This window comes from Scylla paramamosain, chromosome 6 (genome assembly GCF_035594125.1).
Source record: "Scylla paramamosain isolate STU-SP2022 chromosome 6, ASM3559412v1, whole genome shotgun sequence".
Lineage (NCBI taxonomy): Eukaryota > Metazoa > Arthropoda > Malacostraca > Decapoda > Portunidae > Scylla > Scylla paramamosain.
This window is the reverse complement of record NC_087156.1, coordinates 2,257,501-2,274,967: the sequence shown is the minus strand read 5'-3', so window position 1 is coordinate 2,274,967 and position 17,467 is coordinate 2,257,501. Positions and strand designations below refer to the sequence as shown.

The 17,467-nt window shown below is 44.2% G+C and overlaps 1 protein-coding gene and 1 long non-coding RNA gene across 3 annotated transcripts in view; one reads left to right on the top strand and one right to left on the bottom strand.

Annotated features, from left to right (window-relative positions):
- The window catches only part of LOC135101201 (uncharacterized), an 86,000-nt gene extending 75,139 nt beyond the window's left edge, over positions 1 to 10,861 (top strand). The window contains exon 2 of the long non-coding RNA XR_010269149.1: positions 8,783 to 10,861. This is a non-coding gene — a long non-coding RNA (uncharacterized LOC135101201). The remainder of the gene's footprint in view (positions 1 to 8,782) is intronic.
- Positions 1 to 17,467, bottom strand: part of LOC135101199 (GATA-binding factor C-like) — a 96,386-nt gene that overhangs the window by 66,038 nt on the left and 12,881 nt on the right. The window lies entirely within an intron of this gene.

The window sequence follows — 17,467 nt, the reverse complement described above, 5'->3', positions numbered from 1 at the left end:
TGTGGTGAGGGATGTTAGAGGAGCGATGTTTGGTTACCTAAACTTAAAAATCGTGTTGTAGTCTTCCAGTGTGAAATAATAACGAGAGTGTAGTTTTTGGTCATGATGATAATGATTATGGATTATCGACATGTTGAAGAGCACTCCAGTAGACGGCCGAGTTTTTAGTTACCCTGGCGATTAGAAATTCCCACCAAAACCCTCTCTATTTTCACCCCAATAAAATATGAGCAACAATGAGTTTAGACAATCAATATTCTCAACACGTATCACAAGTTTATGGCCGCGACAGAAGAATCCCTCGTTAGTGAACAGTGACAACCTGAACTCGACAAGATGTAATGGGCCGGTTAAGTTTGGTCTTCCTCCCTCACCCCCGAGGCCGCCGCTTCCCCAAAAAGGCAGGTGAATGAAACTGATTCCCTGGGGCATGATAACTTCCCTTACATCCTTCATTCATTATCCTTCATTTATCATCTCCACACTACTGTCTTCTTTGCCTTGTCGTTTGTAATAATTCTCTTCATCCTTCTCATCATCTTATTGTTTTTCCCTTCCTTTTCTCCCACTGCTGCAATTATGTTCGCTTCCTCTTCCTTCTTACTTATTTTTTCGGTTATAATCGTCGTTTTCTTTGTGTCCTTCCCAGCCTTCCCTTCTACCACTATCATTTTCACGTTTTCCTCCTCACTTACGCTCCTCCTTCACTATTGTTTTTTTTTTTTCTCTTGCTCCTCCTCTTCTTTCTATTATTACTAAGATTTCCTTTTTTTCTTATTCTTCATTCATTCTTCTATCTTATCATCATCTCCCTTGTTTTTCCTCCTCTGTGTCCTCGTCTTCCTTCTCCTGCTTCTTCTTTTTCTCCTCCTCCTCCTCCTCCTCCTCCCCCTCTTACCACAATCTCGTTTCTTCCTCCTCATACATTCTTTTTTTCTCATCATCTTCCCATTTTTTCAATTATCCATCACATCACAGTCCTTTTCGCATCATCTTAGCACTCATTCTCCTCTTTCATCATTGCCTTCCCCGTTCATCCTCCTTTTCCTCCTCCTCTTCTCTTTCCTGATTGTCTTCCTCGTTCATTCCTCCTCCTTTTCCTTCTTTTCCTCCTCATTCTTCTCTTTCATCATTATCTTCTCTCTTTCTTTCCTCCTCCTGCTTATTTTTTTCATGATTTTCTTCCTCCTTTCCTCCTCTTCCTTATTTTCCTCCTTGTCCTCCATTCTCCTGCTCCTGCTCCTCTGCTCACCGCTGGCTCAGAGATGGCGGTCGATGTCTCAAGTCACTGTGTCCTATCTTGGTCATCTCACAGACTCGCTGCCGATCTTGTACAATGACCAGCGCCTCACAGTTCACACGGCCCGCACTTCCGCCATGGCTCCCTCACAGTCCCAGCGCTCCCCGCCTCCCTGTAACCCTTGCATAGATTTCGTCCGTTCCTTCCCCAACAGCTCTCCGTTAGCCTGGGACCATAAGCAGATCTTCATGCTTACTTCAACCTTAAGTCTGTGTTCGTAAACGTTTTGTTCCATCAGAGGTGATCAGTAGGATTCGCATGACTGTTTTTTACTGTTGGTGATGTAGAATTTGTGTTATATTATTAGTGAAATTATGAATACATCCTTGAAAGCCCCAAATAGCCTTCACTGGAGGCTGTTAGTTGTAAGGTATAGGACGGCGAGATGTTTAAGAATGGGGTCTGTTTCCTACTACTCGTGTTCAACTGTCACTGGAGCCATGAAGACGTCGCTGAAAGTCTTGATAACTCCTCCTACCAGCAAGTGTTAAGTAAAGATGTGAAACAGTGAAGAGTATGCGCTTATTTATTTTTGTACATTTATCTTCTTATCATTTATCTACCTCTATATTAGTCAGTAAATCAGTCAGCCAGTCAGTCAAACTTTATATCTCTTTATACATTCATCCATCTATCTATCTACCTATCTATATGTTCATCTACCCATCTGTGTATATATGTATCTATCTATATATCTATCCATATTTTGTTAATCTACCTTTATCATTTCCTGTTATCATTTGTTCCTTCCTGTCACCACCACCACCACCACCGCCACCACCACCACCACCACCACCACCACCGCCACCACTACAAATAATATCACCACGATCACCGCAGCTACCAGTAAACTTCAGCGAGTCTGGAGATAAGGGATGGTTGTGTAGGCTTTGTGTGTGCTGAGCTGAGGGAAGGGGAGGGAGAGGGAGGGTGAAAGAGGGAGAGAGAGAGAGGGAGGGAGGGAGGGAAAGAGCAGAGGCGGCTCATCACAAACAGGAAACTTCTCTCCAAGGTCAGAATGGCAAGATTCCTCCAACATATTTTTTTCCCCTCCAGGCAGACAGGACGGTGAGGGAAAAGTTGAAAAACGAAAATATCACGGAGGGAATATTATTAAGAGATACTGTGCTCGTTTATTTATGTGTACGTTTACCCTTATAAGCGAAGCACAGTGGGAATTATTATCAAGAGATGCTGATTTATATATATGTACGTAAATTTACCTTATAAGCAAAACACTATGGGGTTGGTGGAATTATTATCAAAAGATTCTAGTTTATATATATATTTACGTACATTTACCTTGTTAGCAAAGCTTAGTGGATTTATTATTAAGAGCTACTTCTTTATGTAGATGTACAATTTACCTTACAAGCAAAGCACAGTGAAATTGGTAGAGTTATTATTAAGAAATACTGTGCATGCTTATATAGATGTACAATTAATTAATCTTATTAGCAAAGAACAGTGAAGTTATTATTAAGAAATAAATATTTATATAGGCAGTATATTTACCTCAGTAACAAAGCACAGTAAGATTATTATTATGAGGTACTGGATTGTATAGATTTCATAAATTTGAGTTATAAACAAAATAGATGCATTTTTATTGTTATATTTGATTCGTAATCTCAAATGTTTCAGCGTCATATTTCGCCTACTTTGTCACAGGCTGTAGTGGAAAGTAGTGTGGTTTTCAAGTTTTTTAAGATTTTATTTTAGTGATAGTTAGGAAGAATTATGTATAACAAATAGAAATAATACCTATGAGAACTAGACTAATTATTTCTGTGATCTGTGAAAGTAATCTGATGAGAGGACAAAGCGTTTTTGTAATACTGAACTTATCTTATTAAATTGCACACTTAAGTAAAGTTTTACAATTAATTTATTAACAAAGCATGGGTGAATTATTATTATTTAAGAGAAACAGATTTCTAAAGATGTACACTTACTATTTAAACAGAAAATGGGGGAATTACGACCATTTAATGAAATATTTATGATAGAAATGCATATGCCTTTACTATGGATGTAATTCGCAGGTTAATGCACATTATATTCAAACTATAGAGTAATAGATATATGTATGTATATTATCATGTAGTAGTATACAAGGTTATATTAATCACTACAGTATAGGTATTGTCAACTATTATTATTATTATTATCTATTATTATTATTATTAATATGTATTGTCTTTTATTGCAAGCAGTTTTTTTTTTTTCCCCTCAATACTTACAACATAATATTTAAGTCATAGGGTTTTATATGCATGTAATTTATCATTTTGTTCTTGTTGTATACGGTGTTATATTCACGGCAGCACAGCATAGGGAATGTTACATCAGCGTCATCAGGTCTCACGCAAAATTGACGCCCATCACACCCAAACTTTTGCTGTGTCGAAAAACAATAATATCGTAATCCACTTGGCTGCTGCTTGTCTGCTTATCCCCATCATCTGTCTGCATATGTCTTTTGTTTATCGCCTTATGTATCTGTCTATCTGTTTATTTATCTGTCTACCTATCTATCAATTAACTGATCTTTTTGTTGATATACTCGTATCTTCCTTTCTAGCATTCAATTAATCATTCTCTATCTATCTAATTATTTATCTATCATCTGTCTATCTGTCTATCTATCTATCTCCCAATCTATCTATCAGTTATATCTATATCTATCTACCTACCTATTTATCTGTCTATCTATCTATCTATCTATCCATCTATCTATCTATCTATCTATCTTCCCATCTATCTATCTATTTGTTTACTTATTTACTTATCTATATTTCTGCCTGTCTACCTATCTATATATTTTATCTATCTGTCTGTCTCTATGTGTTTATCTATTTGTCTATCTGTCTATCTATCTATCTATCTATCTATCTAATCAATTACCTATCAGTATATATCTCTCTTTACATATTCATTCATAGAGGAAGAACAATATTTTTAGAAATACGTGGATCTGTGTATCTATATTTCTATCTATCTATCTAATTGTCTATCTATCTATCTATCTATCTATCTATCTCTATGTCTATCTGTTTATGTATCTATTTATCTATCTATCTATCTATCTGTTTGTCTATCTTCCTATCTATCTACATACCTACTCACCTATGTATCTGTATATCTATTTATCTCTATGTTTATCTATTCACTACCTACCTATATATCTACTGACTACCTTCCTCTCTGTTAATCAGCTATTGAACAAATGAGTGAATTAGTCAGTCAGTCAACGTATTCATTTCTAAATCTATCTAGTTAACACCTAGTCTATCTATATATCTATGAAAGAGCTAGTCAATCAATCAATCCTTCTGTGTATGGATCAGTGTGGGACAAACTTGTAAGCTGAGGAGATGAAGATGAGTGCATATTGAATCTCTAGAATGGTACCACCTTATGACTGAGACCGTATTCCTAAAGGTTTCGTCCGGCTTTGATGAAAGGCATTAGAGTCTTGAAGAAAAAAAGAGTTTTCAATGTTTTTAATGATATTTCAGCAAGAATCGTGCATTGTCGATATGAAAAACACATGTCAGAACCTGAATTCTCATCTCTGTGGCCTCTGAAAACAAGAGAATGAGAAAATAATGTGCTCAAGAATATGGGGACTTTTGAGACTTATAAAGGATAAGGGAAGACAGTTTTCATGTTTCTAGTGATAATCCAAGAAGAACTGTGTGTTATTAATAAGAAAAAAACACTTATGAGAACCCGACTGATCATCTCTGTGGTTTCTGAAAATGATCCTAATGAGAGAATATAGCGTTTAAAAATACGGGTACTCTTGAGACTTAAGAGGATTGATGGAAATAAGTCCCTATTTTACTCAAAATCTACCCGCGTGCTGCTTAAGAAGGAGTACATGAATAAAAAAATAAATAAAAAAAAAAACGGAAAAGATAAAAATAATGTCCAAGAGGCAATATTGGTTCACAGTATCTATTATCTTTATTTCGTATGTTTACTGAAGAGGTAATGCGAAAAAAAAATGAGGAAAAAGAAATGAGAGTATGTTGCCTAGTACTTGTTTTCAGAATCCACAGGAATTTATAAAAGAATTGAGAGAGAGAGAGAGAGAGAGAGAGAGAGAGAGAGAGAGAGAGAGAGAGAGAGAGAGAGAGAGAGAGAGAGAGAGAGAGAGAGAGAGAGAGAGAGAGAGAGAGAGAGAGAGAGAGTGTTGTTCAGAGGCTGGAGGTAATCAGTCAGGTTCTCATGCATCTTTTAGCCAATGATGATGCAGAATCCTTGTTAGACTCCCACCAGATTAATAAAAGCACCCTTGAAAACTCTGTGTACCTCCCACTGTAAAGAGTAGTTGAGATAGAACGCTGAAACATGCAAGAGATACAGGAACTGGCGCGTGTAGGTCTGGTGGTTTCTTGCAGCTTCCCTTATTCACTTATGCTCTGAAGGATACGGACTAGAAAGAGAAGGGATGGCGGAGTGACGTAGAAAGAACCAGTAAGTATAGTAAAGTCATCTCAGCTGAAGAGAAGTAGAGCACTTAACTAACTTAAGCATTAACTATTAAAACGCCGCATGCAGTAACTATTTAGTATATCTTTAGCATGCAAAGTCAAACACGAGCATATAGAATGGAACACTACGTACAATAACTCAAGAGGTCAGGCGGTCATAAACTGCTGGATTGTGTAGAACATTTAACTCCCTCTTATAACCTCCATGTCTCTCTCAGCTCCCGTGTTCGTCCCTCCTTCAGGACCCAGTCATTGAGAGTCACCTCGGGAAGCTGAACCTTTCCACCACCATGAATATTCAAGCTCTTTTCTTTCTGGAGACTCCCTTCTGTATCTCTTTCATTACCCAGTTACGATGTTTGATGCGCGCCATGTCCACGGGAGCGGAGTGGGGCGCGGCGGGGCAGAGGGAGGCCCGTGAGGCGAAAGGAAAGGTATCGTTTGGGTGTAATATCGGGAGGGAAAATCGAGCAGGGGCGTGAGTGATGTCCGCGGGGAGGTCCATAACTCAGGCGGCGCGTCAAGCACTGTCCGAGGGGGAGGTGTGCCGCCGCATACACCCTCCCGGACAGGTCGCCTATCTACAGGGACGTGTAAATCAAACCCACACGACAGGATGGCGCGCGCACGAAATGGCCCCAACAAGAAGGTGAAGTGATACAAAACAAACGGACCTGTTGTGCACTGCGCGGGAAGGAATGTTATAAATGCTGCTTGCCACACCACGAAGGAAGGGAGGGAGGGAGAGGAGGGAGGGGGAAAAGTAAAGAGAGAGAGAGAGAGAGAGAGAGAGAGAGAGAGAGAGAGAGAGAGAGAGAGGGGGGGGGCTGGTGGTGGGTACATAAATTGTTGTTTCGGGTGAATGTGTGGAAATATTGTATTCTGTGTGTTTGTCTGTGGACTCTCTCTCTCTCTCTCTCTCTCTCCTCTCTCTCTCTCTCTCTCTCTCTCTCTCTCTCTCTCTCTCTCTCTCTCTCTCTCTCTCTCTAACACACACACACACACACACACACACACACACACACACACACGATAGAGACAACAAGCGGCGGGTGGTAGTGGTGGTGGCAGTGGCGGTAGGCGATGGTCGTGGTGGTGGTGGTGGGTGGACTAGGCGGCCTGTCACCCTCGCCCACCAAATGACACAGCCGATGACAGACTCGTCCCTCCGTGGTCTTTCGGCGTCATCAATATTTATGTTGCATCGATTCCCTGGTTTTATCCTGCCAATCTGCCGCGGCTCTACGCTGTAATTGCCGCAGATTTGCATGCCGGCGGCTCCTCCTGGCCAACCCACCGCCGGTACACCCGCAGACCCGTGGCGTATCTTCGTATTAATAATGCCGGATGGTGCTCACTAAGGGGCTGGTCCCGCGTGGCCATTGGATTACTCTGTCCCCATAGGAGGGCAAAGGTGGCCAAAGGTTCCGCCCGGCCCGCCCCTCCATTTCATTGAAAGAGTGCGAGGAGAGGAGAGGAGAGGAGTGGAGTGGTGAGGGGTTAATATTATGAAGGGGTTAGCGATGTATGTACTGTTTGTCAAGTGTGTGTGTGTGTGTGTGTGTGAGAGAGAGAGAGAGAGAGAGAGAGAGAGAGAGAGAGAGAGAGAGAAGAGAGAGAGAGAGAGAGAGAGAGAGAGAGAGAGAGAGAGAATGTGTCAAGGAAACAAACGGACGCGCAGACATATAGAAGCAAACACACACACACACACACACACACACACACACACACACACATACACACACACACACAAAGAGAGCGAGAGGAACCAGATGATATAGAGTACACAATTATACTACCTAGTTAAAATTCACGCCTGCCCTTGAAATTCCGCCAAACAGCAGCAGTGCCAGGCGTGCCAGGACAGAGGGACAGGCTGAGACCACCGCTGGTTCCCGCCATTCGCTCATCACCAGATCAGCCCTGCCAGGTACCCGTCACTCCTGCGCTGCACCTACTATCTCTCTCTTTACCCTTGGCGACGTGTATGGATACCTACTCTTAATAACTGCTAAGGTCATAGAGGGAAGCGATGAAATACAAAGGTAACACTTCAGATATCACGTACTGTGTTCTTCTTTATCTTAGGCGGTGTGTTGCATGAGTGTCTACCTTAATAACTGCTTATGTCTCAGGGAAGAGGAATTACAAAGACAACGCTTCGGAAACTCGACTCTTTCATTGTGATATCGAACAATTCGCTCCATTTCACTTACCATGTCCCTCTTTACATTGAGGTTCGTGTATGAGTATCTACCTTAATAGCTGCTTAGGTCACAAGGAGAGGGGATGAAATATAAAGGCAACGTTTCAGAAATTTAATCTTTCATTGTGATGTCCAATAATTCAATACATTTCACGTACTATGTCCCTCTTTACCCTAGTCGACGGGTATAAATGCCTACCCTTAGTAACTGCTTAGGTCAAAAATAAGATCAGTTTGTAGATGAGGGTGATAGGTGGAAATAGATAGGTCTGTTTCATCCTGGGACGTGTAAGCCTGAAGGTTTCTTGCGGCTTCCCTTATTTCTTTATGTACTTATACTCTTATGAAACTTAACTTTTCACTTTCACTGTGATATCCAACAATTCACAACACTAAAGGCAGAACACAATACATTTTCAAGCACCTACAGGAAATAACAGAAGGAATAAAAGAACTTTCCACTGTCTAGCCTATATAATGTTTAGAGATGGCTGTAGAATAAAAAGAAATGCCAAGAATGGTTTGCGATTAAGGCAAATTGTGCCAAATAACAGCTAAAGGGTTAAGGTAAATGAAAAGGTAAATTTGACAACGTGGATAACTTGAATGAAGAGGAAAATGGAGTTCGTGAATGACTGTAAAATATCAATCTTCGTCTAATGTTGCGTTTCTTTTTCTAGTACATTTTAAACTCCAATGGCTTTTATTTTTATATAATGTCTGAATGTCATGATTTTTAAAGTGCCGTGGGTAATGTGTGTGTCTCATTCACAGGTGCAACTCGTCCCGGCGACAGAGGCTCCTCGCGGCGGGCGTGTGGCAGGTGAGCAAGCAGTCTGTGTGTGTCCGTCCCTGTTGCTCCTGGCGGGGAAATGTTGAGGCTTGTGTCCGTGGTGTTTCCCCCAATAATGGAGCACTCACTCACTCAAACACACACACACACACACACACACACACACACACACACACACACACACACACACACACACACACACACACACACACACACACACACACACACACACACACACACACAGACACATACACACACACACACACACACACACTAACCGGTGCAAGCACAAATGGTCGCCAGTCAATATTTCCCGGGAGCAATTCTGTGTGTTTGCAACATCACATTTCACCATTTTTATACAAGCTGCCGTTTCCGATCAGTCTCTATCTTTCTAAACAACAACCTGGTGGACAAATACACATTTCAGGTCGACGCCCGAACTGTGATCCATACATCGCGCGGCCAGCAACAGCAAACGTAAATAAATATGCTCCAACTTGGCGACGACCCAGCGAGAAAAATACCATCGTGATAGCAGCCATCGAGGCATCAGCTTTAGGCGGGCGGCGCTGGGCAGGCCGGCGGGGAGAGGGTGGGGGGAGGCAAAAGTGTTATTGTTGGAGTGGGGGTGGTCCTCGGGGGCTGGGGGATGGGACGGAGGGACGGCAGGGGGCGGCTAGTGGTTGTGGCGTCGGGACTATAGAGGAGATAGGGAGGAGGGGTGATGGGGCGGGATAACCGAGGGAGGGGTGAGCGGTGCCTGGGGGGCGAGGGTGTTGTAAAATGTTAAGGTAGTGTTGCCGAGGGCGTGTGAAGTGGTGTGAGGTGAGGCGGGAGAGGTGAGGAGGCCGTGAGGACCAGCCAGAAGGGCGCTGAGGGAGAGTTGAGGAAGGCACCAGCAGCTGTGAGGGCAGCGCGGCGGCGGGAGGCTCCGGCGTGGCCTGCGTCGTGATGGCGGCGGCGGAGCTCACCGCGGCGCTCCGGTAGCGAGGTTGTGAATGTCGTGCTCGCAAAAAAAAAAGTAACACTGTGGCAATGAGCACATTGCGTGGCTACTTAATAATGGCGACGGTCCCTCTGGTCAGGATGTGGCAAGACCAGACACAGCAACGTCCTGCATCGGAATTCCGCGTCTTGGAGCCTTAAATCAATATGGTAATCCTTTTTTCAGTATTTACTGGCGTGTTCCCAGGCAGGCCAGCCAACAGTGGGCCGCGGCCGTCGCTGCCGGCCGGCGACACTCGGCGACGCGAAATTATGGTTCCATTTCAGAAAATAGAAACCTCAAATTTCAATTAGCGACATTTTAGAGCAATTTGCAGATGACTTATTCACTTATTGGCTACCTTAGTCGATTGAGGAAATTAATTAGCAAGGAATTCATATTTTGCAAGGTACGTCTGCATTTAGGGAAATTCAATTTTAGCAATTATTCTCAAACTTGCAAAAAAATAGCACAGGTTCTTTACTGGAAATTCAGATCGATAGGAATTGCATAAAACATCTACTTGAAGAAAATTCCTTCACGTGGCGTGGGGTGGGCACCGCGGGACAACCTTGGGCCGCCCCTTGAAGGCGCTTGTGGCTTTCCCCCAGTGCTTGACACACAGAAAGCAAAGAAAAATTAATAAAAATGCCAGAAAAATAAGTTGAGGAGCAAAACTGACCATCGGCCAAGAATGTAATTTTAATTCTATGAGTTCTGGCGCAGTGGAAACACCACGGCGCCGAAAAGCGTTAAGAGAAAGCTCTACTTCTCCCACCAAGAGAAAACGAATACTTCCATCCTTCTTCCATTATATCCCGTATGACGTATCACGTGTCTCTGAGAGTCCTAAGCAAGCACATGTACTCTCGTGATCTCTGCTTGAGGAGGTGCTGCGGCGAGGAGCATGTGGTATCTTACATCAGTTAATCAAAGAAAGATCAAGCCGAGAGACTTCCTCGTGTTTACTGTGAGTCTTTGTCCGTCTTCGTTCACTCCGACAGTCGGAAGACTCCATGGCCAACTAAAGGAGGCGAGTCATGTTATGTTATTGCTTTAAAAGAACAGAAGTGATTCCTAATACTTTTTTTAACATCAGGTAAAGGATATTTGTGGGCTGAAAGTTCTCTCTCTCTCTCTCTCTCTCTCTCTCTCTCTCTCTCTCTCTCTCTCTCTCTCTCTCTCTCTCTCTCTCTCTCTCTCTCTCTCTCTCTCTCTCTCTCTCTCTCTCTCTCTCTCTCTCTCTCTCTCTCTCTCTCTCCTCTTTCCTCGTCCTCACGTCTGTCAAGGTCTGACCCTGAATATAAATCTGTGTGTTAGTCGAAGGCAAAGATGCACCACACTTCCATCACACGTTATAGCCTCGCCCTCTAGTATTTCAGGCTCGAAAGAGGAGCCTCAGGATTTGCTCAGTCTTGCAGTGCCCGCCTCCTGCTTGTCTCACCTTTACAAGCAGCATAGGAAGCGTGTATAGAATAAAATTTAGTTTCTAGACATCCATCGTATCATTAAGAGGGTCTGAATTCAATGGATTCTTTCTCTTCATCGTCCTCCTGTCCATTGCACTTTTAATGGGGTTTGAGAAAGCTGCTTAATGCAAGAGTAAGTTCATGAGTTTCTTTTGGAACGGAACGATAGGTCTTAGTAGAAGTAGGAATCTACACAGAATACTTTAAAATTCAAAGGTCAACAAATTGTTAGAAATCGCCTATATCATATGATTTTAATGGTGATTATTTTAGATTAATTTTCGGTCTCCCTTTCAAGTTTTCATCGCTGGCAAGGTGCGCACGGCTCCCGCTCCCAGCACAACACTCAGGTAATGCCCGCCATGCTGCACCACCGCCCTGATGGACGCCGCCTTGCCGGGACCCCTTTGTGTCCCGCTGGATATTAGTGACACGTGTGTAGTAAATGTATAATTGCCGGCACTCAGAAATTACCGTCATTCACATCGCCGGTTCAGCGCATCGACGAGTTCACAGGCTGCAGGTGTGCGTGTGAGCTGCTTTGTGTTTACTCTTTATCAGATGGCCACCACGTGAGTCCCGTGCTTGTCTCTGCATTCTGTTCCTCAGTGTCGCTGCAGCAGTAATGCGCCGCCAAATGGAAATGATAACTTTGTGCTTATCTGTCACGGTGGCACGGAAGCGGTGCAGCAGCCCGCCACGTGCATGCGGCGCTGCGGAGGGGCGCGAGGGCGTATTGCACGTGTGAGGCCCGGAAGCTATGCGTTACCGGGGTGGCCAGGCCGTGCCGCCCCGCCGGGAAGGTGTTAATGGCCTGCAATGATACGCTCAGGCGATCGCACTGTTGCCATTGCTGCCCCCGATGCCTGTCATTACTCTTTTAGCGGCCTCATCACTCGCACTGAGCACCGCTTTGCGTCATGTTGGAACCGCTGCCGCTTTATGATGATACGCCACTAAATATCTCCATTTCGGTTTGTATCCTGTCGGTGACGATGATTCGCTTCCCGTGTTGGTATATCCTCCCTCACAGGTTTGAGAGCACATGCTGTTTCCGTTCCCTAGTGTTTGCTTACCTCTTCATGAGCAAGGAAAGTATTATGAATGTCAGTGTTTGTATCTGTATGACATGTGAGAAGAATGTAGTAGCAGCAACATTAGTAACGATACTTATAAAGGAGCAGTAAGCAGCCTCGACCTGGCTCCTGCCATCCTCACGAAAGACCTGAAATAATTATGGAATACTTGGCTGCCACTAGTCTTGTCTTCCCTTCCTCCTGTCCCTCCTTCCCTCTGCTGCCTCCTCTGCCTCGCCTCCGTCTCCTCCTGTGCACTGCAAACAATTCCCCAGGAGCATTCCGCCGCCAAGCTAATCCCGTGTAGACGATTAATAAAACATGTAAGATATTACCGGAGCCAAGCACAGGGAGCAAAGCGACTTGGATCTTAAAAAAGTTTAGTGCGGGAGGAAGCTCAAGGCGGAAAACAGCGAACAAAAGGTCACAACGGATAATCTCGTTTCGTGAATGGCTGATGAGAATCACACTCGTTTCCTGACCGGCTGTTGAAATTTATAAGACACGTCGAGACTCGCGAGCTGAATGATAAAGGCGTGACCTGCACGGCGCCGCGCACTGCCCGCGTGATGGTGCCCGCCGCCGCTGCCGCCACCTCGCCTGCTCCTCTCGCCCTGTGCCGCTGCTGTGCCGTAAATCGTGCCGGTCTCGCACTGTGTAATTTGGCAGCCATAAGCGTAAGGAGATTAAGCGATCGATCTTGTACATAAAAACGGGGATGTGCTCATCGTTCAGGTGTCCGCCGCTCACCTGCATCGCCGCGCCCTTCGCTGCGGCACGATAGCGTCCACCATGCGTGAGGGAACACAACTTTGTGCTGCTCCCTCCACGGAGATGCCAGGCGGGGCGCGCAGGCGAGGCGGGGACCAATACACACACTGAAATAAATTAATAAACCATTGTTCCTTCTGAGATGGCATTTCACTCCTGGGCAGCTGAAAAGTTGCGATCGAAATGATCCAAATCAACATGTTATGCGAGACACGTCGCCTCATAACGTGGAAAATATGCTTCACAAATCACTCGCACCTCAGCACCTGTCACCGCGGCCGCGTGGCGCACCGGGCTACTGACAGTTACTTGTCAATACAATATTGTTCCATCTGTTAACTTTCAGTTCCCGCGACCCATTCTCTCCCTCGCGCCCTCCTACGTAATGGATTATATATTTAATATTTTCCTTATGCACAATTATTTTCTGAATATTTTTTCTTGGTAAGCCTTGCATCGGGATAAAGGTGAGGCAGCATGATGTACACACATGTACTCCTCATCAAGATATCAGAATGCATTCCACCGTCTGCTCCTTAGGGTCTGATTCTGAGTTGCTTGACCCTCGGGTGAGTGTACGAGCACACCTCCGCCGCTGCTCCCTCTCCCAGGCGGCGGGAAGCAGGGACGCCCGGGCAGCCTACGTGGCGTGGTGTGGCGTGCTGGAGTCACTTGGGGGTTACTCTGGCGGCGGAAAGCAGGCTCGTGCGTCCCACAAAATGTGTATCTGTTGCTATGAAGGCAAGGAGCGTGGTGCAGGCCGTGCAGTGGAGGCGAGGCACAGGCAGAATAAAGAGAATAGGCTTCGTTATTACACACACACACACACACACACACACACACACACACACACACACACACACACACACACACACACACACACACACACACACACACACACACACACACACGCACGCACGCACACACACAAACGCACATTTTTCCCCCTTGATAACGTAATGTTCTCGTAATTCACATAACTCAGCACTCCCTCCCTCGCTCTCCTTTCCTGTTGCGTCTTCCTTTCCCTTGCATTCCCGGGTCCATGCCACTCACCGCTGTACTCTCATAACAAGACCCATATATCCACTGTCTTCTAGGGATGGCCGCGGGCACCACCTCACCACACACTCTCTGAGGTACACTTGACGCCCTCATCACTCACGCCTCATTTTCCCCCTGACACTCGGCCCATCACGCACCGCCTTCATGCACCCTCGCTTCCCGGAGGCTCCTCATAGTCACTCGCTCACTGCCTCGTCTTACGCATCGGTGTGGTGTCGTGAAACCCATGTAGGGACCTCAGAGCTCTCCATGACCGTCATAGCAGTGGACTAACATCACAGCTTTCCATGAACACTAGTCTTGTATCGCCACAGAAGACTTGCGCCACTAACACAGTTTTGCATTAAGACCACAATCTTGTGCTAACACTGCAGCTTTGACTTAACGCTATAATCTTGCATCAACACCACACTGCCTACATCAACATCACCATACAACATTAATCTTGTGAGTTCTTACACCACCGCCGCTCCACCACATGTCACTGCCACCACCACCACCACCACCACCACCACCTGAGCCTCATAATAACAACACAACAACAGTATTACAACACAAGAGAACACGGTGACAATGACATTCGCAGCAGTACATCTTGAGACACTACTACTACTACTACTACTACTACTACTACCCCCACCACAACCACCACCACTATCCCCCTCCCAACACACACATACACACACACACACTATTGCCGCGATAAACACGATAAATTCTCGGACAAAAATTCCAAACAAGTGGTCGGACCGCGGATGTACATTGTGCCGGCGTATCATTCTTTTATCCCGTGTTGTTTGGGCGTCTCGTAAAAATCCTTTGTTCGTGTTAGTTGGGAAATATACATATTGTCTGCGGTGGCGGCTATGTGCTTTCGGCGACCCATGGGAAGCATAGATGGAAACCAATAGGAACTACATGTACTGTTTTAGAGAAAGTCTCCGCTAAAATGAGCATGAATGGGAGAATTATGACGGAGTTTTTGCGCTGCCCCCCAGAATCTGCAGGCTATGTGGGGTTTAAAATAGTTTAGAAAGAGGAAATAAAAAGCGTGTATTCTGAAATGCAAGGTGGGGTCACATAAGTAAGACCTAGATGGAAAGGGTCAGTGAGGGATGTAGCTGGCGACGAATGACTCTTTGGCCAGATAGAGGAGAGCATGCATGGTCAGGAGTCAGAAGAGCATTCAGAAACCCTGCCTGGCAACCACCGGCCGGGAATAAGTCTGCCTGATTCTGAAATGCACCCGTCTCTCTTTAGGACTATTTTTCAAAGGCCATAGAGATGATTAGTCTGGTTCTTGTGTGTGTTTCTCATTGATGGCGTGGAATCCTTGTTAAACTATCACTGGAATCATGAAAATACACTTGAAATCTACGATAACAGAGAAAATCTTATAACAACATAGGGGCCGTAGTTTTATTTCATTAGTCTTTGTTTTCATGTGTAAATCTCAGTAGCGGTATAGAATCAATGCTACACTATCACTGGAATCATGAAAACACACTTGAAAACCACAATAACAGAGATGAAATACTTGTAACAATATAGGGACAGTATTTTTAAGCTCCTTGAATTCATATTAAGACTATTTCCAAAAGTCATAGAGATGATCAATCTGAGTGTCTTTCTTATTTGGGTGTAGAATCCTAGTTAAATTATCACTAGAATCATGAAAACAGTCCTGAAAGTCTCAGTAACTTCCATTAGAGCAAGTTAAAAATGGTCGATTTATGATGTAAAAAATGTTTGACAATGCTGTCCATGAGTAACTTTAACTTCTGAAGGTTTAAAAACTCCTGGATGTATAATGTAGGGGAAAATTTGCCGGTTACCTTACCTTAAAGCCAAAACTTTATATGATTTTCCCCTAACTCTTTCAGTGCGATATGCAGCACATTACGGCTCTAAAATCACTACAAAACCCTTACAAATACCCACAAGAAGAGAAAAGGGACAAAAAGCATAGATTTTCCTGTATCTCGCCAGTATAATGTCTAGAGAAGGACAGAAAAGAGATTAAAAGAAAAGATTTCCCAGTGTCTAGTTAATATAATGCCCGGAGATGGCTGCTAAACAAGAACAAATTTGTCAGAGTGGCTTGTGAAGTAAGATGTGTCGAATAACAGTGATTGAGTTGATATTTTACTTGTTGCCAAAGAATATTCGTCTCACAATACAGAAGTCAGGTTCTGGATAATTTAACTGCTCAGATTTTTTTTTCTTACACGCACAGTAGCCCGCGCTTAATACGTGATAGCATGCACAGTTTGCTTTTTTTTTTTTGTATACATTGGAATACATCAAGGAAAAAAACAACACGTTATGCTAGTACATTTTCATTCCTATAATACTTCAATTTTGCCTGAAGTGTAGTTCTATTACTTTGTTACTTTTTGCATAGTGTCACCGGTAAGAATATAAGATTATAGAAGAATAAGGAAGGGTGTAAGAAGCCATCGGACCTCCACGTAGCAATCCTTGTGAAAAACATAACTACTTATTTACACCTTTCCACCTTTCATCCCCATTCATGAATATGTTTACTTTTCTTTTAAAGCTTCGTATTGGCGTTGCGTCACTGAGTTGGCGTCAAATGAAGATAACCCACAAATTAAGCAACAATCCCCCGATGTGGCAGGGAACTTCCATCATGTGGCGATCAGGAAACACGAACAACTTAGGTAACCACGTATTTCTGGCGCAGCGAATACATGCGAATAATCAGGAAAGTGAGTAATTGAGGCATGTTAGTTAAGCAGTCTGTCGCCACACCTGCGCCACTTATCACCGAGACTGCACAGGCTCGCTGCAACACATGATGAGCGAATACCATCATGCATCACAAGCAAGACCAGCACAGCCCCGGGCGTCGCCTTGCCTGGAGCGTCTTGTCCTCACCCTGGCTGGCGTCCCTCAAGTCTGCTGCTCCCTGCCACCCCTTCGCCTGCACACAATATTCGAATACTGTCGCTACTTGTACGTCTTCTAGCGGGTTTAGAGGGAAGAGTGGGATGTCATCTGCATGATAAGGTGGCAGCTACTGTTGTTTTGGTCGAGGTTTGATTTCAGTTTTGTGTTCCTCTCTATGGCGTCTAACCCCAGCTATCTTTTAGCAAGTTGCAGTAGGAGTGATTAAGGTCTTCAGGAGTGCTTTCATGGTTCTAGTTATGGTTTAACAAGGAATCCGCACAGATAATGGGAAAGTAACATCAGGCGAACCACACTAATCATCTATGTGGCCTTTAAAAACTCTCCTGATGAGAGAACAAAGCGTTTGAGAATACGGATCTCTCT